This window comes from Cydia strobilella, chromosome 18 (genome assembly GCF_947568885.1).
Source record: "Cydia strobilella chromosome 18, ilCydStro3.1, whole genome shotgun sequence".
In the NCBI taxonomy this organism is placed as follows: domain Eukaryota; kingdom Metazoa; phylum Arthropoda; class Insecta; order Lepidoptera; family Tortricidae; genus Cydia; species Cydia strobilella.
Window position 1 is genome coordinate 10,140,268 of NC_086058.1, and position 25,405 is coordinate 10,165,672.

General features: G+C 35.1%; 1 protein-coding gene across 1 annotated transcript in view; it reads left to right on the forward strand.

Annotated features, from left to right (window-relative positions):
- LOC134749204 (sodium channel protein 60E) overlaps positions 1-25,405 on the forward strand; it is a 224,917-nt gene that overhangs the window by 120,841 nt on the left and 78,671 nt on the right. The window lies entirely within an intron of this gene.

A 25,405-nucleotide genomic window follows, 5' to 3' on the forward strand; every position in this document is an offset into this window, starting at 1 on the left:
AAAAAAATATATATTATGTATATTAAATGTCAGTTAATTCGTGAATTGCCAATAAAATTAAGAGAATAAGTTAAAACAGGAAAGCGAAAAGGGTTCCTGGTTTAAATAAATAACGCATTTATTATCAATTATCATACACAAGTAAATCAAATATCTAAACAATGATCTTCAAAAAGTTATTAAGTTGTTAAATAATGCAGTGATACCTGGATAAATGGTATGGGAGATTTAAATACATATAAGTATCTTTCCGAGAGTTCCATTAATAAAGGTTATTTCAGTAATATAAGTGCGATTAAAATGATGTATTTTGTAAACATTATGCATGAGCCGTAATCTTTAATAATCAATTTTAAAATACGATTTATTCCGAGTGATTCTACAACGAATAGATTGTGATGCATTCAATTGAACACAGACTTCATTGTGTCCGGAGCAAAAGCAAAACCAAAACCAAAGTAACACTTAAGTCATTCAGGCACAATTATCCGAGTGCGGAATTCGTGGGTAGACTTTTAGTCTACTATTTTTTTAAATAGTACTTGAAACGGAAATTGATTTGCTATAAAGTCCGAGTGTGTTATCTTATCTCAGATACAGAGGTTACCAACTTAAATCCATTAAATTTAAAGCAAACAATGAACCAAAATTAATTTTAAAATGTAGTATCAGTAAAAGAGGTAAAATACACTCGCTATCTCAATTATAGAAGTAGTTATGACGGTAAAATTGAAAGAACTAATCTCAGATACAAAGGAGGTAATTTAGTGCTAAAGTCTCGGGACCTCAGCGTGAGTTCTAGCTATGGAGGTTTCTCACTTATGCTGAGGCCACACTAACGAGAAATGCCGGAAAACACGTTAATTCGACGTTATTCTTACGGCCACACTGAGATTATCGCGATAATCAACGGCGTTTCCCGCCGTTTCCCATTAGTGTGGCCCTAGCATTAACGAGGTCCCCTTTAACCAAGTTTTACTGTTATACTCTTACATTAATACTGTTCGTTTAATGTGCTTGGAATTTTAGCCGTGGGACAGCTAAAAATGCTCATTTGAATATGGTCTGTATGCATGTTTACATAAGTATCTATTTCCAACCAATTACTTCCACTTTTCCCAAAGAGAATAAAAGAACGATTGCGAAATATCTTTAAAAAAAGTACCCACAGCAGTAATTGACCGTGACCGACTTCACGGTAGCGTCAAGCCTTCCCACGGGGGTCGTAGGACGCAAACAAGTGGATTGGGACGAAATCTACTGGATAACTAGCTATCAGTACGTGCATGTCCGTAATCCACGTTCAGATACGGATTTGTTTCCAATATCATACTGATCCGTCAGTGTCAAGTGACGTTTTTGGTTGAAGAAATGTTACTTTTGATACTGACAAATCTGTATCATATTGAAAACAGATCGAATAACTAAAACTCGAATTGGGCTGCAAGCGCTGGTGACCTAGCGATAAGTCCAGAGTGCGACTTTCAATCCGGAGGTCGCGGGGTCAAACCCCGGCTCGTACCAATGACTTTTTCGGAACTTATGTACGAAAAATTTTATATCATTTGATATTTACCAGTTGCTTTTCTGTAAAGAAAAACATTGTGAGAAAACCGGAGTAATCCCAATAATTTATAGTTTCCTCTCTGGGTTGTAAGGTCAACAAAAATAACATACGTACAACGTTACAAGTGATAATGAAGCCTAGTTCACATACGACTGTTTTCTAGAACATAAAATATAACTAGTTTAATATTATTGAATTGTAAGGATATGTAAAGAACGATAAATAGAGAGTATAAAAACGAACCGAGAAAGTTCTAAGAACTGAGGCAACAAGCACGGATATGAAATAGTTTGATGTGTCGTGAGTTGCAAGATATTGAATCTAGTGCACGCGGAAATTGGCTGGAAACGTTGCCGCGGGGAACACACTGATTAAAGTTCCAGCTACAATTTATTTTACAGTTATTATTTATCTAAAGGTGTGGTAAGTATTTCTCGAACTCTCAAGAGCGATAAAAAGAGGTACTTTACATACACTTTGTTTAGAAATTTATTGCAAACTGAACTCATTTTATATGTACAATCGAGGACATTCCCGGTGAACCACCTTAAGGGCAAAAATCGTTTACGTCTTGCAAACGGTCAGGCGGTATCATAAAAGTGATAACTGATAGTAATGAAGTAACGTGGTTCTACATACCATACATAATTGACTACATACAAAAACATTGTGAGTCTACGGAGCATGTATTTACCAGTATCTAAATATTTGCTCCTGTTTCAGTCCCCACTGAGAGCGAATTTTAACGAATGCTATCTCGAAGCTTAAATTTAGCATTACGTTGTGATTGTTTTACTTTCCTGTACGTCTGTGTAAATTTCTTAATTTCATTTGATAGCGTGACGTGAGGACGTGACGTACGTGTTTACGTTAAGCGTCATTTTGTATGGTATTTTGCACAGATTTAATATATAAGTACGCTAGATGACGCAAATACCACGATTTGTATTAAAACCAAGCGTGCCGACTTTTTCATACAAAATTTACGCATAATATAATTTTAAAATTACTTATCTGTGATAGAAAATATGTTCTTGCCTTTGGGTGCTCGCAATTTTTGGGCTGTTGCAGTTATCATGCAACGAAGCATTTTTTAAGTTTTCACGGACGTCCGCTTGCAACAACTGACGCGCTTGGACTGTAAAGAGCGACGGTCAACCTCGACGCTTGGTCGGGGTTCGGACACGCGAAGTAGATGCATTTGCGTCTTCTATGGTATATTTATTTCTGTGGGATTTTGAGTTTCCAAAACGTCCCGCTTGGCGCGCTGTGCAAAATCCCAAACAAAAATAGACAACGCGAATGCTCCTCACGCTATCAAATGAAATTTACACTAGGGGTTCTGATTGTTTTAATTTTGTTCGCGTTTTCATATTACACGCCACACTGACTGGGCCTGAATGAGACAGTCTCATTTTGTATACTGAACTACTAGTGATGTGAACTCGCACGATTGCGATTTCGTATGTGTGTGTAACATTAATGTACTCTTAGGATCGATTGAACCAAACCTTCAGTGACCATAATTACATTCGCTAACATATCGTATCGTATGGGAAGTTTCAAATAGTTTTTTTATCGAATTACGTTAATCAGTCCGTCGATTGTCCTTGATAGAACTGGTGGACGTCTAGCCAAGGTGACAATTGTTGATAAAAAACGTAAATCGAAACTTAAATAATGTATGTAAATAGTCACGTGACTTTTCGTAGCATCTGTCATCCCCTAAGAACAAATAAAATTACTTTCTTCTGAAAATATTTTAATTTGTGTTTTTTTACAAGTAGTCACACTACAATTGTGTGTATGTATGTACGTATGTCACTTTATTGCACATAAACAAATTTACACAAAATAGACATAACAGAATAAAAGCTGTAAGAATATGTACAAACAACAATTGTATATGTATAATTTAAACTATAAACGAAATAAATGTCATATATTTACCAAGAAAAAATGAACAAGGCCTTCAGTGCCCGGGGCTAGGCGGGGGTGGTTGAGGCATCTGTCGCGTACACGGAGGACGCTGGTTCGATTTCAGCCCCGGGCACTGGAGGCCTTGGTCATTGTTTCTTTTGTATATGACATTTATTTCGTTTCTGTCATCCCGATACATTTTTTCTTTCTTTTATCTTGGCTAGGCCCCCTGAATTGATATTTCAAAAGAATAACTTCACAAAATAGTTATAAAATTGCTTGGTTGTTAGTGAAGAGCGAGAATTAGTTTATGTAGGATAGTAACATCACCAAAAATATTTTACCTTTCTTTCACCAGACTGTCGAATTAAGCAAGCATCGTAAACATTCCTTAACTTAGACGACTTCAACATTAATGCAATATCAGGCGGCGACCGCAAGTAATCAGGAGCGCGCGCCATCGGGCGCTGAATTAAGCGGCCTCATTACCTTTGACGCGAGTGACGCGACACTCGTGAACGTGACGCATACGTATAGTAACGAGGCGGTTGAGATGGCCGGCCGTGGCTTAAGAGGTGTGAAATGCCATCTTAATTTTTAGATTTTTTGGTGGGAGAACCTATTTTATTTCTGTTTTGGAAAGTTAAAAATTGTTTAGGTGTAACTTCGGCGCGTCTTTGTGTACGTTGAATGGGATATCTGAAACATTGTTTAAGTTGTGTCTGTACCTACGACGAGATAGAGCGACAAATCGCTTCAAAGAATTTTTACTCTACTAGGAATCCATGGAAACCCTTTTTCACAGTCATTAGATCATTACGAATCTAATATTCAAATAATAAATATTTAAAAATAGAACAAAAAAACATACAAATATCAAACAAACCGACTTTTCATAAATTTATTAAAAAACTTCCCAGGTTTTCATAAATATTGCCTATGCGTGCCTTTTGCTGAATACACAGTAGAAAATAATTATGAGCTCTGGAGGTAAAGTGTCTTAAAACCTTAAGTTAGCTCATTTTACTTAAAGGAAACATTCTATTATTTTTTTAAAGAAATAACACTGTATTCAAAGATTTTTCTTTATTTCTTCAATTTCGCTTGGCTAAAAATTATTTAGAATTTTTAGTCCGTTCGATTCCCGGGCGAGACAAGCGAATTTAAAAAAAAAACTTGAATGCAGTTTTGATTCTTTTTAAAAATAAAAGAATGAGCTAACTTAAGGTTTTAAGGTACTTTCCCTCTAGGGCCCATTAATTTTTTCCACATTGTAATATAAATCCATAGAAAACATTCAAGACTTTCAAGGAAAAAATATGATAAATATAAATAACTGCCCTGTCTACTCAAAACCATTGCTTTTTAGGATTCCGTACCCAAAGGGTAAAAACGAGACCCTTTTACTAAGACTCCGTTGTCCGTCTGTCCGTATGTCCGTCTGTCCGTCTGTCTGTCGGTCACCAGGCTGTATCTCATGAACCGTGATAGCTAGACAGTTGAAATTTTCACAGATGATGTATTTCTGTTGCCGCTATAACAACAAATACTAAAAAGTACGGAACCCTCGGTGGGCGAGTCCGACTCGCGCTTGGCCGGTTTTTTTAAACAGGGGTTGTCGAGGTACCTACTGAACATCACATGCCATAAGTAAAAAAATAATCCCGAATATTAGTAGACCATACACAGACAAACATTTAAAAACACATTTGGCTAAAAATACATTTCGATAAATACCTCCCTTTGGCTGGTTAGCTTTTTTAAAATATAGTAAAACACGCTTAAGAATATCACCACCACAGAGGACCACGTCAAAAACGCATCATAGGCGGGAAACCGTGAGAAATAACCGTAATAAACCGTATGAATATAAGTTGCAGGAACCAGTGTAAAATACCGTACAACATGGGAAATCGTATCAAACATATCTAATCATATTAAGCTTCTACACTAGGTGTAATTTAATCTACCTATAGAAAAAAAACAAAGTGATCCTGAAGTTTCTATCTTTTTTAACGATTCTGAATAAATTTTGAGGAAGAAGAGCACGATTTAAACGTGTTAAAATAATCTGATTGGATTCGGAATATTGAAATTCTTTTTAGCTCATGTAATATTCAAGCTTGCGATTGTGGCAGAATTCAACGCATAGCGAGATATAAGATAATTCCTTAAATAATGAATGTGTAAGTTCTACCTAAAGTCAACTATAAACATAAAGCAAACAATTAGTTATGGATTGAATAACATGGCTTCAACATGAATTTGCCTTGATGTTACTCTGTTATTAATCCTTTCAGTAGCTACATTTTCCAGCGGGCTTAGCACGGTAGCATTTTTATCGCCTGTCACCATGCCTGTCACGTTCTAACAAGTAGGTAAGTGCGAAAGTGACAGGCATAGTGACAGGTGATTAAAATGCGACCGTGCTTAGCCCGCTGGAACCCAATTTCAATAACCAATTCCAATCGATATTAAACAATAAATATAAAACTCACGAAACTTCATTCAAGTTAACTACCTATAAATCAACCTCAGTATAAATCGAACCTTGTTTGTGAATATTGAAAAGTAGACATTAGCGTGGATGTCTGTAAGTAAGGTAATGTAATAGTGTTGGAGCACGTGGGCGCGACGGCAATGCGACATCGACATGCCGTGACGTCACCGCGGGGAGGAGCGGCTAGGGTTGCTTAGCTGTTGCGTCGGTCATACTAGTTCTGTATGCGGGTCAACTTATAACATTTCAGACGCTATTTTTGTTGTTTTAGAAATTTTCGTCAAATTTAAAGTCACAGGGGCAACTAAGAGCCTACCCGCCAAAATCAAGAACGCGAGTGCTTGATACGGACAGGTTTCCACCGGTGCACTTTCATGTTCAACAAACGTCAGTATTATATGCGCTAAGTAGACGTATAAAAAGTTGAAAACGCAAGTTGATATACACAGATATATGGTATAGATGGAAATAAAATATCTATTATCGTCCTGGAAAAGGGCAAGAATTCATCCACTATCAACCAAATGTCCGTGTCCATTCTCCGTGTCTGCTAAAGATTGATAAGTCTGCTGAAACGCTATTGTTATTTTCTCTATAGGCTTAATACTTTTGTGTTTAAGGTTGAAATTAGTTTGAGGTAAATAATGGTAGCGAAAAATATATTTGGCAGGCTGTAAAATATGGCAGATAAAACTAAGCTTCTTATTTAAATACTTAAATTTAAAACCAATAATATTTAGTGGTGATAGAGCTTCTAGAATTTCCATGGCTCTGCCAGTTTGGAAAAAGAAATCAAAATGCGATTGACTAAAAAATCCACTGGTTAAAAAATTTCGGTTGAAGAATGTGACCTGTAGAGGAGAATATGAATCGGCTATATTAAATATTTTTTGTCCAAGATGCAACGGAGAGGCTTCGATGTCCAGCCCATCGCCATTTTTGTGTTTGGGCATGCTTGAGGGCGTCTATTAGTTTTGTTACATTACATTACAGCTCTTATATTTATGTGGGGTATCCTTTGGACTTTTTTAATGTTTAGCAAGCTTCTCTCCATTGCTATCTGGCATGTAGTTATTTTTGATTAAATTTTTACAGTAAACAGCCAGGTTTGACTTGCATAAGTTATGAAATAAAACTATGAAACAAATACAATACATCCCGACGTTTCGAACCCTTTACAGCGTTCGTGGTTAACAGGTGAATAAGGAAAACTGCAATGTGCAATGTGCAAAAGTACCCACATACAAAAATAATAAACCATAATAAACTATAAACTTTAAGGCCGGTTACCCGTTGACCACGAACGCTGTAGGGTTCGAAATAACGGGATGTATTATATTCAATATACGCGATAGTATCCGATTTCATAGTTTTATTTCATTAGAATCATTAGAAACTATCGCGGTAACCGAAGACAATATTTTGCATAAGTTTGTGAAGGCAAAATACACATATTCATAACTTTCTTCTTAATTTTCATATTCATATTACATTTCAAGATTTCCTTTAGGCTCCAGTATTTATTCCAAGTTTTCAAGCTGTTTTTACTCGTCGGTCTACTTCCTCTTCGTTACGTTGACTGTTAAATGGTATATGCTTACCTAGGTAGATAAAGCTGTCTACGTACTCTATAGTAGCGTCCCATCAACGGTTGTATCCTTTTGAGTGTATTGGCCATAAGTTTTGTCTTTTGAAAGTTAATTCTTAGGCCGACTTTTGAAACACAATTTCGGATTAAAATATGATTGTAAATGTTTAAAAGTAGCTAAGGTGACAATGTATGCATATTAACATTAAAATTAGGTACCTAATTAAAATTTACACCCAAAGTCTAAACAACAATTAAACAATCTGTATATTCATTTGAGTTGCTGAAATAACGTTTTCCAGGGTGTTTTGAGGGTACAAAATGAGATATGCCCTTATTAAGAGAGGGTAGACTCGTTTCAAATAATGTAATTCCGTCCCTGGAATGAACCCACACTGCGGGGAAACTGTTTTGTCGGCAATAATAAAATAAAGGTATTTCATACATATTATTAAATGAGGGATTCTATTACTTAAAAACTGAATTCGATTTTCAACTTGGATATACAGCTGCGAGCGATATAATAGTAGACAATAAGACAAAGAAAATTAAAGGAAAACCATATCTTTATTACAGGTCACATCATTTAATTAAATACCTACATTAATTTTTCGAACATGTCAAGCAGCTTTAGAGAGAAGTATTTTAAATATTAAAAGGAAAGACAGAATACGCAACGTCGATATCAGGGAAAGAACGCGTGTTATAGACGCCCTAGAATACTGCAAGAAACAAAAATGGAAGTGGGCTGGCCATGTTGCCCGTATGAACCCCGAAAAATGGACAAGAAAAGTCACTACATGGACAGGCCCGCCCAATAAAAGCATGCAAGGAAAGCCGAAAGACAGATGGAATGATGAGATTATCAGAGTGGCGGGAAAAGACTGGATAAAAAAAGCAAGAGACAGAGACACCTGGAAGTGTATGGAGGAGGCCTTTACTCGCGAAGAGGTCCTTAGAAAATATTTTAGCTAACAAAAAACTGCATGTTAATATAAGTATTTTTGTTTAATTTTAATCTTAAGTTTACTAACTATCTATTCGAATGAAATGAGTTTGAATTATTTATCTATTTTCAAAATTGAATAATAAAATACAAACAAAATGTGAACTAATCTTTTTAAAATACAATTTTTTTTGTCTATTTATTAACTTTAAAACTGTGATATAAATATGATTATTTCAATATTTCAAATTAAATCAATCAAATTTTAAATAATTTTATACAACAATTTTTGCTCATTGATTGAATTAATTTATACTAGGTATTTTTTTAATGAAATTTTAATTTTGGATTTTATTCATTCATGACTTCCCAAATGTTAGTGTTGAAGTAATTTAAATATCATTTTAACTATTAATTTAATTGAATAATTTTTTTTTTATTCTGAAAAAAAAAAATTAAACTATTATTAATTGTATCTCCTTCTGGATTTCACGGGCCTATAAATCCCGGTCTTTTGATAGGCTTGCGTGGGGATATAGATCCAACACGTAGAGGCCCCTTGGAGAGCTTTAATGTTATGTAGAATGCCTGCTGGAACCCGTTGACAGGTGCAACAATAGACACCCATGAACCGGGGGCAGCAGGCATTGGGACTATTGTAGAAAAAGTGAACAGTATACCGGTTTATGGATTGAAGTTTGGCTGGTCAAAAGATTGGGCTATTGCTGAGAGGTCCGGACACCTGCCATAACAATGTCTGTACACGTTATCGAGGCAGGCGGTGACTCGCCGCTGACTAGATGGGCCCCTGAAACTGCCGTCGTAAAGACAACCAGGAGCAACACCGGTGTGAGCGGCTCAGGGGTGTCGAGAGGTGTGCGCCGCTTTCTACCCAGTGGCTGTTACCAGCCACTGTGCCAACTCGCGTCTTATGCATCTTTCACTTCCACCCCTGGAGCATATAGCTCTTACGACTCCCCTCTGGACGGCCAATGAAGGCAAGCCAGAGCTGAGAGTCCTGCGGGTCCCCTTGGGGTCCACTCCGACCGACGAAGACTCGCCGGAGACGGAGACCCTGACCGACTCTCTGGAGCACTCGGGTCCGTGGGGTCGTCACTCCCCAACAGCTCGCCACAAGCTGCCCTGCCCATTATTAATATTATTATATAAAAATTAGTATTCATTTAAGCATATTTGTAATTAAATTGTTTTAGAAATAACGCTTGTATACCTATGTTGAAATGTGTTACTATTTTAAGCTGTAAAATTATATTATACCTATACATGTAACCAAATGTGATTTTTTTCTAAGGAATAAAGAGGCTATAATAATAATAATAATAATTTTGCTGGTCAAGAGATTAATCATCTCTCAACAATTATAATTATGCATAGTAGACGGTACATTAGTATCAGTTCTACTTGAATGTAATATGTAAAAGGGTTTGTTAGAATAACCATAAATAACCAGAAACACTTTCCCATTATGCGAAGGCTCACAACTAAATCTGGTTGTAAATATGAATGTAACTGTCGTCGACACCAGGGGCTTTGGATTCACATTGCTAATATATTTATTTTTTAAAACGTATTCAGGTGGGGCAAATAATAAATAACACTGATCCAGTGACAAAGCTTTGTGTGTATTTCAGCATTTTTTTCTAAATGTTACTAGAAATTACTTATTTAACAATAATAGTGATCTCAAGAAAAAGAGTTTTAAGTTTATGTATGTCGATTACTTTTAATAGATAGGTATGCTACTTGTCGCCGCGTTTATTAATGAGAATGTAATAGACGACAAGACTAAAAATTGATATTGAATAAAGTATCTGCATTTAGGTTTTAGAACTGCAATATTTACATAAAACTTTGTGAACATTTATTAACATTGTAATCTGACTCGAGCGACCCGTGGCTTCTGCACGGCTACGGTCTAGCCTCGCCTAGACGAGCTATTGACATCACGGGGAACTAATCTTGCCACAACACGGGGTCATGGCAAGGTGTGCAATCACTACATTGATCGCTTGTGTAACATACCCTAACTCGAGTCATATTTGGTTGGAACCATTTAGGTCCCCACAAGTCTCCTCGAACCACTTACAACCTGCCCTGATATTGCCTCACTTGATATATTGACTTGACTTGCAATGAGTATCACACTCGACTTTGCTTGTACTACATATTGCTGTTCCACAACCGTCCAGTGCGGACTTGAATACTTGTTATATGCTTTATTCTACGGTTCATTAGAGAATAGAAATTGTATAGGAAACTTACCACAGCTGGTAATCTATTCTTTATTTTATTACTCACTCAACACAACTTTACCTATTTTGTTCTGTCTGACATTGTTTTCCCTCCTTCTTGAACTAACCTTTTTTTAATGTCCATCGACAACATTGAGGTTAGTGTTGCAAGCAGGGTTGAAGATATAGAAAATCTATAAATTATTTGTTGTGCAACTTACCAACTGCTTGATACTCGCGGTTCTTCGCGACACTACTTGTTTCTTGAGATCTTACTTTCCGAGATCTCAAAAGAAATAATTTTTCCAAAGGTGTGATCTCAAGTAAAGTTTTGTTGTTTTTTTATAAGAATTACGCATTATCCTCCCTTTGTTTTGTTTATTTCATTCAAATAAAAAAAACCTGTAGATTTGCACAATGTGTTTTTTAAAATTGGTAAACTGCTGGATCCGCGCTGGATCCAGCTGGATTTATACCGGTCCAGCAAAAAAACAGCTGGATTGAAAACGCTGCTTGATCCCTATATAGTCATGAAGCTCATGACACGACTTTGAGGTTTATTCTTATTTGAATAAAAGTTATGAATTTGATCTCTGGTTGAAGAATTGTCAGAACTATTGTCAGAATCCAGATCAAATTCATAACCTGTTAATACAGCCCGATAAGCCTCTTTGATTGCATTTCGCGTACACCAACCAATCAGCGTGTATGAGCGATTGCCAAGGTCAAGCCAGACCAAAACCTTAACAAATAAGGTGAAATAAGTAGGTGAGAATCGGGGTTAAGAAAACGTTAGTATTTAGGTATATCAGGATCTCCAGACATTATTATATATTTCGAATTCAAACTAAGATTCCAAAACGCTGATGCGACCTTAAACTTTTGTGAGACATATTTTAAAATATTAGAACACAACGGTTACACGAACTTAAATGTTTAGTCGCTATTATCGCTAAATAATAAATAAATAAATATTATAGAACATTCTTACACAGATTGACTAAGTCCAAGGAGGCTTGTGTTATGGGTACTTATACAAGGATATATATAAATACTTAAATACATAGACGACACCCATGACTCAGGAACAAATATCTGTGCTCATCAACAAATAAATGCCCTTACCGGGATTCGAACCCGGACCATCGGCTTCACAGGCAGGGTCACTACCCACTAGGCCAGACCGGTCGTCAAAATATAATAATATAGATTTAAATTTTACGATTTTAACAAATAAACTTTAATTTCAGGACAAGTAGCTAAACATAGTCTCAATGTATAGGCAGCCTCTGCGAGGTATTAAAAAAATTAACAGTCTTAATATGCCTAACGTAAGTATGATATTAATACACACAATAAGTACCTAATTAAAAAAAAAACACAACGCGCCAGCTTATTGTTTTGAGACGTGAAAATAAAATCCTGTCCTTTCAAGAATCAGTCAATGGTCCACTTGCCCCAAATGTTAAACTATTGGCTTTCCCTATTGCCCTCCATCGAGATTCATCGCACATGGATATATTGAATTGCCGACACTGAAGGGTATGCAAATTGAAAGGTCGGGTACTGTACCCAATCTAGGGTTCCGTAGTCAAAACCTTTATTTACAAGGACAGATTATTGGTGCTGAATACCATTTTTTGGGGTCGGTTAGCGAATATTTGTTGAAGTACGTAATTTTTTCCTCTTTCATATTTAAACGGTTGTTGTTAGATACCTACCTACGTGGAAAATTTCAAGACTAAGGGCTCATTTAGACGGTGTGAAAGCTCGTATACGAGTTTCATTACAGCGGTATGATCGGTCGGCTGAATGGATGTTATCTCAAAAGTCCGCAATGTACTTTAAAATCGAATGCCAATTCGCGCGCCGTCTAAATGAGCCCTATCCACTTTTAAAATGTGTATAATGAAGTTAAAAATAAAACTATCAGGAGTAAATAGAGCATTCGTTCATAACTGAAGACGATGAATGTATTCACCTATTAAAATACGGAACCCCTACACTAAGCAAATCTCAATATTTATGCTCCAGTTTATTATAACACTGCGGGCCCGGCAGCGTTGTTTGAACAAGCAGTGATCGATGTTAACCAAATTGTGAGTTTTGTCGACTTTCAAAAACGGGACAAATTCGAAAGCTATCTCAATGCATTTTTGCATTTGTTTTTTGTTTAGCTGACCCTGAACTCTTACGTAAGATCAGTACTACTAAAGGGTAAGTGTAGCTACGGGACAAGGGTAACTGACTTTTATATTACGTAAACTAATTGAGATTCTGCTATTGCTATGATCTGTGGTCATGATCGTCATTTTGAGATCTGACAGTTTGTTTAATACGAGTTGCGCCGTGGTTACGCCCCACACGAGCCATTTCGCTTTGTAAAAGTTGAAGCAAAGTCGTCAAATCCATTTTTAGGGAATAGGTAAGTACTAAATGTTATTATTTAATTATCAAGTAACTTTTAAAATTTCTTTTAAATTAGGGATAATAAGAGATTTGTGTGTATTTCAAAATATAGCCTAAATAAATGAGTGACTGGAAAAGTGTGTCTATCTCACTTGAGGCAATTGTATTTTCAATGACTAGATTTTGCTCGCGACTTCGTCTACCTGGAATTATTAAATTAGGTACCTACCTTATTTTTTATCTCACTGCTAGGTATCATGTATTATGTTTTATCTAATAACCATATTTCGTCGGCGAAGACAACGAGCGCGACAGCGCTATAGAAGTTTGTTCCCTTAATCCGAGAGTACCGCGACGAGTAGATCCCTATTTTTTTTATTAAATATAGGTAATTTTTGCGTGTTCACATATTTTTTTCAAGGCTCTAAATAGATTTTTCTTAAAAGTATTTTTCATTAAAAAGGGTTTTCCACTCCAGCTTGGAACATAATATTATATGCCACAGTTACTCCGGATTATATTTTATCATAAATGATGATAACTAAGTATTAATTTAATAAATTATCATCGTTTAGTATCATGGTTATTGCGTATTCATATTAAAAATTGTTGTCTAGCGTGCACTTACAATGTAGTCACACTAAGTGTCCTACCTCATTTTTCTAGGGAAGTGTGACTCTGACTCTGCTTTCATTAAAGATCTTAAATAATCAAACTAACATAAAACACATTTTTTTCAGCTAAAGTTAAATATTTAGTTAAATATTTAGTTCGAAATCCAACTGTTGATCCGACTCTTGATTTACGAGTATGTGTTCAAAGTTAACTTTTACAAAAGTATGTCACACACCCATATTGACCTTACCTATTTATAAACCGAATCATACAGTGACTAAATCCAGTACAGGCGATAAATTGAAAGTTTTTTAAGTTATACTATACAGGTTGTCTCATTTAAATCGGTCAGTATGGGAAAGTCTGAAACTATAAGACATACGAAGATCTGTTCGTAGGAACCATGTCATCGATTAACAAAACAATGCATTTTATTCATTTTAGACATCATGTTTCATAGAGCCATTTACTGCTTAAGACCTACACAATCGATATCTAAATAGAAATAGTGTAAGTTATTTTTTTCAAAACAACCGGGTTCGATTCCCGAGCTGAGTACAGGTTTTCTTAAATGTATGAATGCAGTTTTTCTTCATATTAAAATCGATGACATGATCTTCGTATGTCTTATAATTTCAGACTTTCCCATACTGACCGATTTAAATGAGACATCCTGTATAGTTATATTTTTTGTACAATAAAGTGATTTACTACTACTACTACTATACTTAATTATTACACTTAATCAATTTTTGAAAATTTACCGAGCTGCAAACATTGAGACATGACATGACATAACTAGACATGACAATACGAGATACAAGCACTTTATTTTATTTATAGTAACTATCAACAAGCGTTAACAAAAAAATACATATCCTATAATATATGTCGTTCATGCAACTTATTCACAATTGTATCACTTCGGGCATTCAATTCGTTTTGAATCGTGTCAAATTGACAATAAATTATATTTACTTATCGCATCCTGTGTTTAAACTTCATTTGAAGGTGTGATTTACACACACACTAGTACATTTGTATCCCTCTTGGGGTTCCCTGGTGCTTTCTATTTTAATGTTCTTTCCCAAAATAGCACTGACGGCCAACAAATACGAATTTACAAGAAAAGTTTACAGCAATTTGGAGCAACAAATTAATTAAGCCGACGTTGTGGTTTGTGTTTCAGTTGGGAACCTATTTGTTCAGAAACTAAGCTTTGTACAGGTGTCGACACAGTTATCATAACAAATACAGCAAGCCCGAAACGGCGAAAGATAATAGCAATCATTTTCAGAACATTAGTAAAAGTATTTAGTGGAGAGCATTATTTTTTAGCGATAAGGCTGCCTCTTACAAACACTATAACAGTTTCTTTGTTATATTTTACCATATGGTGCCACTGTTTACTTCCTCTCAAAGTCTCAATACAATCCCAAAGAATCATTTTGTAGTTCCTAATTTCATCTTTAGAGTATCACCAATAATAATTTACACATTTTTAAAAATTTGTTTCAGGAAGAATTTGTTCTTTCGGAAAATAATAACGTTTTAATTTATAAGGATAAAAGCATCGTAAAAACAAACAAAATAGCATTGCCGGGGAAAATAGTAAATCGAATGGTATGATATTATTTTCATATTATGTGGCTTTCCGTCAGAGAAGGGTCCTTATGCTTCATCTGCAAGAGGGACCTTTTTATCGGAATTTCTATTGGAATTTCAAATGGTCATTATTGCACTTGAAACATAGGGACTATATGGAAAGCCACATAAATATGTCATTGCCATTACCCAGAATAAAAACAACTACACCATGGAAAAATGACCATCAATTAGAATTCATCTAAGCTAACTTTGCACCAACTTGAGCAGAACAAAGTGAGGGAGTGTCATTATTAACATCATATTTTCATTAAAAAATGTAATTAATGATGACAAAGCCACACTTTGTCATTGCTAATGCCATGCATGCAGAGTTTATTTCCGACTCTCTCGCGGTGTCCCGGCTTGCCACGGCTCATTGGCGCCTGGGGTCCGCTTGGCAACTAATCCCAAGAATTGGCGTAGGCACTAGTTTTTACGAAAGCGAATACCATCTGACCTTCCAACCCAGAGGGGAAACTAGACCTTATTGGGATTAGTCCGGTTTCTTGACAATGTTTTCCTTCACCGAAAAACGGCTAGTACCTAAATATCAAATGATATTTTCGTACATACATAAATTCCGAAAAACTCATTGGTACAAGCCGGGGTTCGAACCCGCGACCTCCGGATTGGAAGTCGCACGCTCTTACCGCTAGCTCTCTATTCTCTTATTGGGTTAACTGCATCAGTTCCAATATTTTATTCTGGCCTGCTGTACATACTATTCATTGTAACGCACGCCCATACTTTGTGTACTGTTTGCTTAATAGGTACCCTAATGTTGTATGACGGTTTTGAGCGCGTACTTGCCATTGATGTTAGCAGTTAATTTGTACGGTAGCAATTAAGCACTGGGTTTAACATTTTGCAAAATTATACGATTAAAATAACTTTCATTGGTATGGGAAACACTTAAAGAGTACATGTTGCTAATTGATACTTATTTTGAATAAGTATGTATTTTGATTACAACCACATATTCTAAGGCCCTATCCTAAGGTTTAACAAAAAATAACGATTTTTATTTTTCCTTACCTATATTAAATTTGAGGCATATTTTCAGAGGCCTATGTCCAGCAGTGGACGTCTATCGGCTGACATGATGATGACATTAAATTTGTGCTTAAATTTTAAAAACTAAGTAATTGCACTCTGTTAGTTAGGGATAATTAAAAAAATTCTATTAAAATAGCTTCATAGCACTAAACCCTACGCCTTGTTTCAATTTGCGGTTGCATTAAAAATGTACGCTGTATTAACTGGGTTAGTAATTAAAATAGTCTCCTATTGGTTATCGCCTCGAAACATAGCGTTATCGTTAGAAAGTTACGTTAAAGACCCATGATATTTTTCAGACGTTAGAAAAGAGGTTTTAAGAATTTAATGATGCGTAGCATATTTTCAAAAGCAGTTACCCTTAAGTCCATAGCGGCAACATGTAAAAACGTATGCTTAAATTTCAAAAACTAAATAATTGCACTCTGTTAGTTAGGGATAATTAAAAGAATTATATTAAAATAGCTGAAGCTACGAATAGCACTACCAAAGATAGATATAACTCTGTAATAGATGGATACAGTCTAAGGAAAAAACGTGCCTCGAAAATCAAGAAAATTTGATTCTCGTTCAGAGGGCGCTACTAGCTTTGGCCTACTGTCGTATAGATGGCGTTGACGGTTTCGTTTGTTATTTAACAATTTTAACGCATATCAGTGAAAGAACATGGGTCAAAATCATAAAAATAATTAATGCAAATAAAAAAAAAATCATTTATCCATATTTAAATACATTTTATCGTATTTTTATAAATCTTCATTTTTAGTTTTAAAGTGTGTCGACAGATGGCAGTGAATTTACTGGGGTTACAAAATTTACTATGACAGTACCGCTCTAGTATAAGTTACTCTATGGCACTACTAACAAACCTACGCCTTGTTTCAATTTGCGGTTGCATTAAAAATGTACGCTGTATTAACTGGCTTAGTAATTAAAATAGTTACCTATTGGTTTAGTTATCGCCTATAAACATAGCGTTAGAAAATTACCTTCAAGATACATCCATGATTAATTTTTAACAAGCAGAAACGTCTGTGAACGATGCTATTAAGCTTAGAATAAGTTTAAAAGTGGGAAAATTACTGCCTTGGGTGATACTTGTCTTGAACTCACGTCCTCTGGATCGATACTCCGGCGCTCTGCGAACTGAGCCACCTAGACCTCATACACCCATGATATTTTTCGGACATTAGAAAAAGAGGTTTTAAGATTTTAAAAACCGTTTTATCTATGATGCGTAGCATATTTTCTTAGGCAGTTAACCCTTAAGTCCATAGCGGCAACCACCTATGTAGTTCAAGAAACATAAAAGTGAGAGCGCACTATTCGCCAAAAAACTGTCTTCAGCTTGGCGAAAATATTGTAGTTTTTTTTTTTATAAATAAATAAAAATAAACCGACCAAGTGCGAGTCGGACTAGCGTTCTAAGGGTTCCATAAATTACACTATTTTCAACATTATTATTTATAACGTGAATAAGCTTTATTATTTATCATATAACACTATGTATCTGTAAATCGTGTGTTGAATGTCTTTAAAAACCCGTAGGGGTCGGATCATATACTAAGTCCGACTCACGCTTGACTGCACATTTCTAAAAGGTTTTCCTGTCATCTATATATAGGTAACGACCTTTTGTGTGTATTTTTTTTTTTTTAATTTTAGACCCAGTATTTTCGGAGATAAAGGGGTGAATTGGTCATTTTTTTCCTATTTTCATGAATAACTTCATAATCATCGAAACTGTTTATCCTAAAAAAAAAATATTTGAGATTCTCACAATGACCTCTTATTTGATATGTAACACGATATAGTTTGAAAAACTTTATTTTTTATTTTTCTCATTTACAGATGGCAAAAGTGGCCCCCATCTTCAAAATTCATTTGTTTACGTTACATCTCCGTTACAAACTTAATTGGGTTACAAACTTAATTACATATGTGAACCAAAATTCAACTTAATTGGTTAAGTAGTTTCGGAGAAAATTGGCTGTGACAGACGAACAGACAAACAGCTACAGACGCACGAGTGATCCTATAAGGGTTCCGTTTTTTTCTCCTAGGTACGGAGCCCTAAAAACGCATCTCTACAATAAGAATTATGAGTTATTAGAGTTCGAAATCGAATGTGTAATGTGGCAAATGTCCTCTTTCCGTGTTTGGCAGTAACGATTTGGTTTACTGCGACATAAACGCATATTGCTTGTGTCAGCGACAACCTACATGTATAAAAGGTTAGGCATTATCAAATAAAGTGTTCAATAACTACTTGAGACTAGCCTTGTCACTGTGCTCCGCCTAATCCCTATCACGTCACGTTGCGCACCCTACAACGATATCTGGAGTAATACTTCAGATATTGAAAATGACTGGAAAGCAATGACAAATGGAGACAAAGTTTTCGGTGTGACGATCACTTCCCTACTGGACAAAAACGTAGACTGACAATTTGGTCAAGATGAAGAGAAAAAGGCAGGAATATGATGGCGGATGAAAGCTGAATGCAACCGGTCGTTGTGTGGATCCTTGACATTCAAAATAAATGCCCTTTGTCCAGCAGTTTATTTCAGTATTTATGCTTATGATGATGTTGATGTTAATGATGATCCCACGTTTAACATGGACATTAGAATAAATCCAGTAAATGTACGTATACGTATGTGTTGTCTGTATAGTTCTGAAACCGGGGTTTGTTTTGTTAGATAAGCAATGAAGTAATTGGCTAACAACCACAAATGGTCGGATGCCGTTTCCATATTATAGAGCTATTTGCGGTTCAGATAGAGGGGAATTAGGAACGTTACCTACTGCGTTTTCAAATATAGTTTACAACGATTTCTCTACATGCGGTCGTTTAACTTCTACATCTATAGGTAGGTACAATCAGTGGCAGAAGTGACAAAATACAAAATAGTAGACAAAATGTAAAAGATAACCTTTTACTTTCTTTAACAGAAATAACGTGAACTTAAAAACACAGAACTATAAACTACCTAGGTGTTCGAAGTCAAAATAAATAGGTAGGTAGTAGTACTTGGTAGCAGAATATATAAAAATAATACAGTGACTAACAGCTGACAGTAAACACGCATATTTATGCTTGTGACATTAAGGAGGGATAAATGTGTTTTTTAAATAGCTTCACAACAACGGACAAGCAAAATGAAGCCGGTACCTACTATATAAGAAGATAGTTTTTACAAGTTTTTCGTATGGTTTGATATTGCAAATGCTTTTTTAAATTTATTAATCAAGGCTGGCGCAACCAACCATTTAACACATAATGCTCACCTAACCAATATACGAACAAACATTTACGTCATAAAACACCGGTGTAAGGCAAAACCCGGTGAAATTTAATGATCCAAATAACAATGTTGGCTGAGTATTACACCGGCATAAACACGAAGATATTAAATATTAGGTAAACAACTGAGTTTGACGAAACCCGTATTAAGGGGAAACGTGAGTTAGGGTTTAACTTATACATAAACTTCGATTTAGAGGTTTCTTATCAATTGTGTTCTGCCTTCCTCAATGTTTGATAACTTATCTTAATAATTTATCGAACACACAACAGTAAGTACACCCAACCGCAAGATTGCATGGCCACTTTATGAATGTATCCATAAAATGTAATATACGTAGAATATAGGCATTTAGGCCTCCTTCATGAATTTCCACAACGACCGGCCATGTGTTGTGTCCACTTTTTAAGCAGTCAATCTCCTGCGCTATAGGTATATTTGATTTGATTACTACTTCGGAGATAAGGGGGGAATGGTATTTTTTTCAGATTTTCTTTCATAAGTAATTTTTTTTTCACTATGAAAAACAAATAAAAAATTGTTTTCTAATGCTCTACTATGCTTGGAGTGTCATGACCTTTCAGATCACTAAAGAATTTAGATAATTCCTTATAGTAATTAAATAGTTTAGAAAAAAGCTAAATTATTTATTTAAATCAATCATTCCTTAAATTATTATGTAATAATTCCTATCAAAGTTAAAACAATTTCCTTCGATTAATCTTAATCTGATATAATATTTCAGAGTTCAACAAACTGTTGGTAACTATAAAAATATCAAATGGACTTTCATGAGCTACATTAACTCTGTTATTTGTTTGAATTTCAGAATTAAGAAGCTTCACCCACCCAATAATATGCTTGCTACGGGAAGAACATATACTTGTAAATTTAAATAGATAATAACAAATGGTATAAATATTTCACAAATATCTATATTATAGAGTTAATATTTTATAAGAATATAGATTAAATTTCTTTATCGCTGGATTGAATTCTAGACTGGATAGCAGAATAATGGTTACTTAATTCTAGAAATTATCAACTCAAATGGGTTATGATGAATTTATTTAATTAAAAATACCCTGGAATAATTATCTTAATTAAAAGTTAAGTACTATTCCTGAATGTCCAATTTCCTGTTGGCTCTTAAGGAAAAACAAAAACAGAACTGGATTTATCTCGCGAAAATAGTCATTTTCAACTTTGCTTGTACATAATTGCCTCAGAGAATCGAAGAAAAAGATAGAGCGCGAAAATTCATTATAATTTATGTTCAGTCTACTTATAATAATTAAGCACTTTCAATTAAATATTCTTGGGCTGGTTCAACTAATTACCGCGTCGCTGGCGCGCTCTTAATTATTTTACCAACGCTATTATATTTGCGTTTTATGAAAAATACGCTTGAAAGTGAAAACAAGCTATTTGTTAACACTAAAGATGACGCACATTAGCCATGACGCTCATTTGCAGAGACACTTCCGTTCCATTAAATGCAGTATTTAAAATAGCTACCACCAGATTTTAATATTTTGTAAAGGCCTTTGACTCAGCCTTTGATATCGGTTTAAGCTAGCCAAATCCGGTTTTCTCAAATCTCGTACATTTGGACCTGAATAACGAAATGTCACGTAGTGAAACTTTCAACCTAGATAGTGTAGCGGTGGTTAGCAGAGCCCAAAACGTCAATTATTAGTAACGTATCTGTTAATATGTACTGTGTGTAAACATATTTAACCGACTACAATTCTAAGAAGTATTCTGTATTCGGTTGTGGCAATTTTTTATTATTGTATTTTTATTACATGTAGAGCATTTTTTTGACGCTTATCAGGCATGAAACACCGGATTGCCGGGGGCAAAAGTGCACCAGTGCTAGTGATTAATTAAAAATCGACTAAATTTATCGACATCGTAAAAAACAATTTTATCCATCATTATCAAAATGGCTAATGGCTAAGTTTAAACACATTTAATTGTAACTTCTTTCATTTATACTTATCACAAGTATAAACAACCGATATCTGACATTGACGGTGTCGAGTCACTTGTGACAAGTATTGTAATTACATTGAATAATTAATTCAGTACAACAATATTATTTAGCATTCCAATTAATTAAAAAATGGATATTGTCGCCCAGGCGACGAAAATTATAGTCTGAAAATGTGGAAAAAATGTTGATTGTATTTTATGAAAATTATATAAAAAAAAATACTGCGTGAAGTCCCTCCGCGCGGAAGAAGTGAAACTCTTATATACATATACATATTGATTTAATAAGAAGAGCATCAATTACCCTACTTTCGGGAAATTACCCTATTCAACTTACTGGTCACACTCTTGTTTCAAAGTTTGATAATTTATAAAAATTTGAGCGTAAACCTCCTTCATAGTTATGTTCGCCTGGTACATGTATGTATATTCAAACAAGTATACAAACAATGTTTTCGATATTACTGTTTAACATATCTATGTTTTCGTATAAGTAATTTCTGAGAACATTTTCATGTGTTGATATGAGTAATCGTGTGGTAAATTAATCGTTGTGTGCAAAGTCAGGTAAGGGCGTAATTTTACCTGAATTCAAATTCAGGAATCAATGCTACATTAGTATACGTACCTACCTCATTACATTACTCCCGTGCAAATCGGGAAAATAACACTGCGTAATGTTTACTATAGACCAAGCATGTTATTCTATTGATGCTTTTAGGAAAGAGCTTATTTAAAATTTTGTTGTAATAACAGCTAGTGCACAAAAATTATGTAAGGAACCGTAAACTTTGATCTATGTATTTTATCTAGAATTGTATATAACTAGCATGTTTCTAATGTACCTGTAAAATATTTTTTACCACTAAAGAACTAAACTAATGCATCGATTCTCTGCAACTTATAAAAGGCCGTAAAGAAAAAAATGGAAACGCAACCATACGGCTTTGTGCGTATCAAACAGCGCCTGCACGTGACCTGCATACCACAGTGTGCCCTAATTAGGGTTTGTTTCGGGACTTTTGCGTTACTTTCTTTGCAACTGTATGAAAACCAGTAATTATTCGACCATGTTTTAATTCTTGAGCATAATGGGAAGTATTAATTAGGCCTTATAGACAGTAATTTACGGTAATAGACACGTTATTAAGACTCACTGAATAATTTATTTAAATTTAATGCTTTGTCTTGCTGGACGTGAGTTTAATTTAAGATTAATATGATGAAGTAAGTTATGACTAAATACCAAATGCTCTTAATACTTGTTAATTTTCACATTTTTTGGATCCATTACGTACTTATTTAGTACCTACACGTTTCACTCAACTCCTTTTCAAATGTACAGATTACACTTAGGTATAACCTTTGTTCAGATTTTGATCTAATCAAAGAAATCAATCTCTTTGAGCTATTTTTGTATTTAAATTGTTTAATTTGAAATCGGATCTCCTAAAATACCTAGGCTTTGCTGTTCGAGTAACATTCACTTTAGTAGATAAAAATAATATTGTTTCACTTTACTTTATAAATATCACACTATAAAGTAGGTAAATATAAGTAAACGTCTCACACCTGTTACTTTGGCGTTCGAAATAAACCCACAGTTCTTCTTAGAGCTTTAGAGTCATAAACTCCTGTCTTAACTAACACTACACTTACTATTTATTAAAGCAAACGCAACAGTAACTTTACTTATTTTCCAAGTAGTAGTTTTCATTGCAACTAGAATGCAAATAAATAACTCGGCGAATAGACGTATAAATCGAACCGTTCATCTAAAAGTTAACCATCGCAATGCATTTGTTAAAGTTTACTACGTGCTTACTGCTTAGTTAGATTCTTGAGACTTAGCAAACTTCGTTATGTATTGACTACAAACCTGAATTATTTAACTTATATTTCAGATTGTTTATGTGTATCTATCGAAATATAGAGTATATAGAGTAAAAGCAATGATAACATAAACATAATTGCGAATCGTAAAAGAAGATTTTTTTTACCACGGCTTTGTATGTACTAATTAAAATCTGTTGTAAACCTCTACACTTATAAAAACCGGCCAAGTGCGAGTCGGACTCGCGCACGAAGGATTCCGTACCATTACGCAAAAAACGGCAAAAAAATCAGGAGCCCCCACTTAAATATTTATTTTATTCTGTTTTTAGTATTTGTTGTTATAGCGGCAACAGAAATACATCATCTGTGAAAATTTCAACTGTCTAGCTATCACGGTTCATGAGACACAGAGTATATAGACAGCGGAGTCTTAGTAATAGGGTCCCGTTTTTACCCTTTGGGTATATACGGAACCCTAAAAATACCTCAAGCTAAATGTAATTTAAACAAAACGCCGATTGATTGACAGTCAATCATTGACTGAGGAAGATTCAGCGACACCTCCCACGGTACTCATTAAATCTTCTAAAAATATTATTATAATTAAGGTAAGGTGGGGTAAGATTATCACAGGGGTAAGACTATCACGACTCATATCGACCGGGATATGGACCGTGATTACCTTTTGTATTGTTTTCGAGCTCCCGATATTTCGACGTATAAATCTAGTGAAACTAACCGTGAATCATTCAAACCTGTAGGACTATCACTTGTATGGAATCCTCATACTGTTAGTCTTGGCTCGAGCAAAATAAACTATGTTAGTCTTACCCCACCTTACCTTATTGCCTTGCTTTTCAACTTTTAGTTTATCAATTAAACCAAAACCCACTTTTCGCATTATCAAAAAAAATAACAAAAAAGGATGGGTGCAAAAGCGATGCTTTGGTGGAGTGCTCTAAGTTCAGTTTTAGTATTGACAAACAAATGAGTCGCCTAACTTCAAACTCGGGTAAATCCATTCGACCCTCTCAGCAAATATCTACCCTATTACCTTTTCTTAATACCAAAATCGCATAATCTGACAGACGGATTTACCGTGGATTTACCCGAATTTGAAGTTAAGCGACTCAAATAAGATAAGCAGAGGCTAAACCGATTTAACCACTCAGGGAAAGCCTGCGTTCTTTATTTAGCGCGTGACGCAGTGCGGCGTCTCGAAAGCACTCCGGCACGCGCCGCTACCCCCCACACGTACTATCCGAGCCTGGTGGCGTTTCATTCCCTAGCTTTGCATTGGTGCGAGGGCGAGTTCAGTCCTAAGGTAGGTACACTTACGTTGCTTGACCTCGAGTGATAAACGTTTTAATTTTTACACAGATCGCGTAATTTTGAGACTCGCCAGTGATTTGTATTTCATAAACTTCAGAATAACTAACATAAGTAATATCCAATCACCCACAATCACAGTTGTTACGGATCTTGAGGTCAGATGTATCCTGCTATGTTCGAAGTAAACGATTCGATTATTTGCATTCACGATAAGATTCACCATGAGTTTAACAACCATCAGTAGGTTCATACCTAAATCATCATATTTTGCCATGAGGATGAGCTTGTCACGTTAGATACTGACGGTTTATCAGGTTAAACCCGATACATATAATTAAAACGAGACCCTGCTTTCTTTTACATGTTATATGTATTAATTGACTATCCACTGACGTCATCAACATGTACTATAATTTATTAATTTTGTGAAT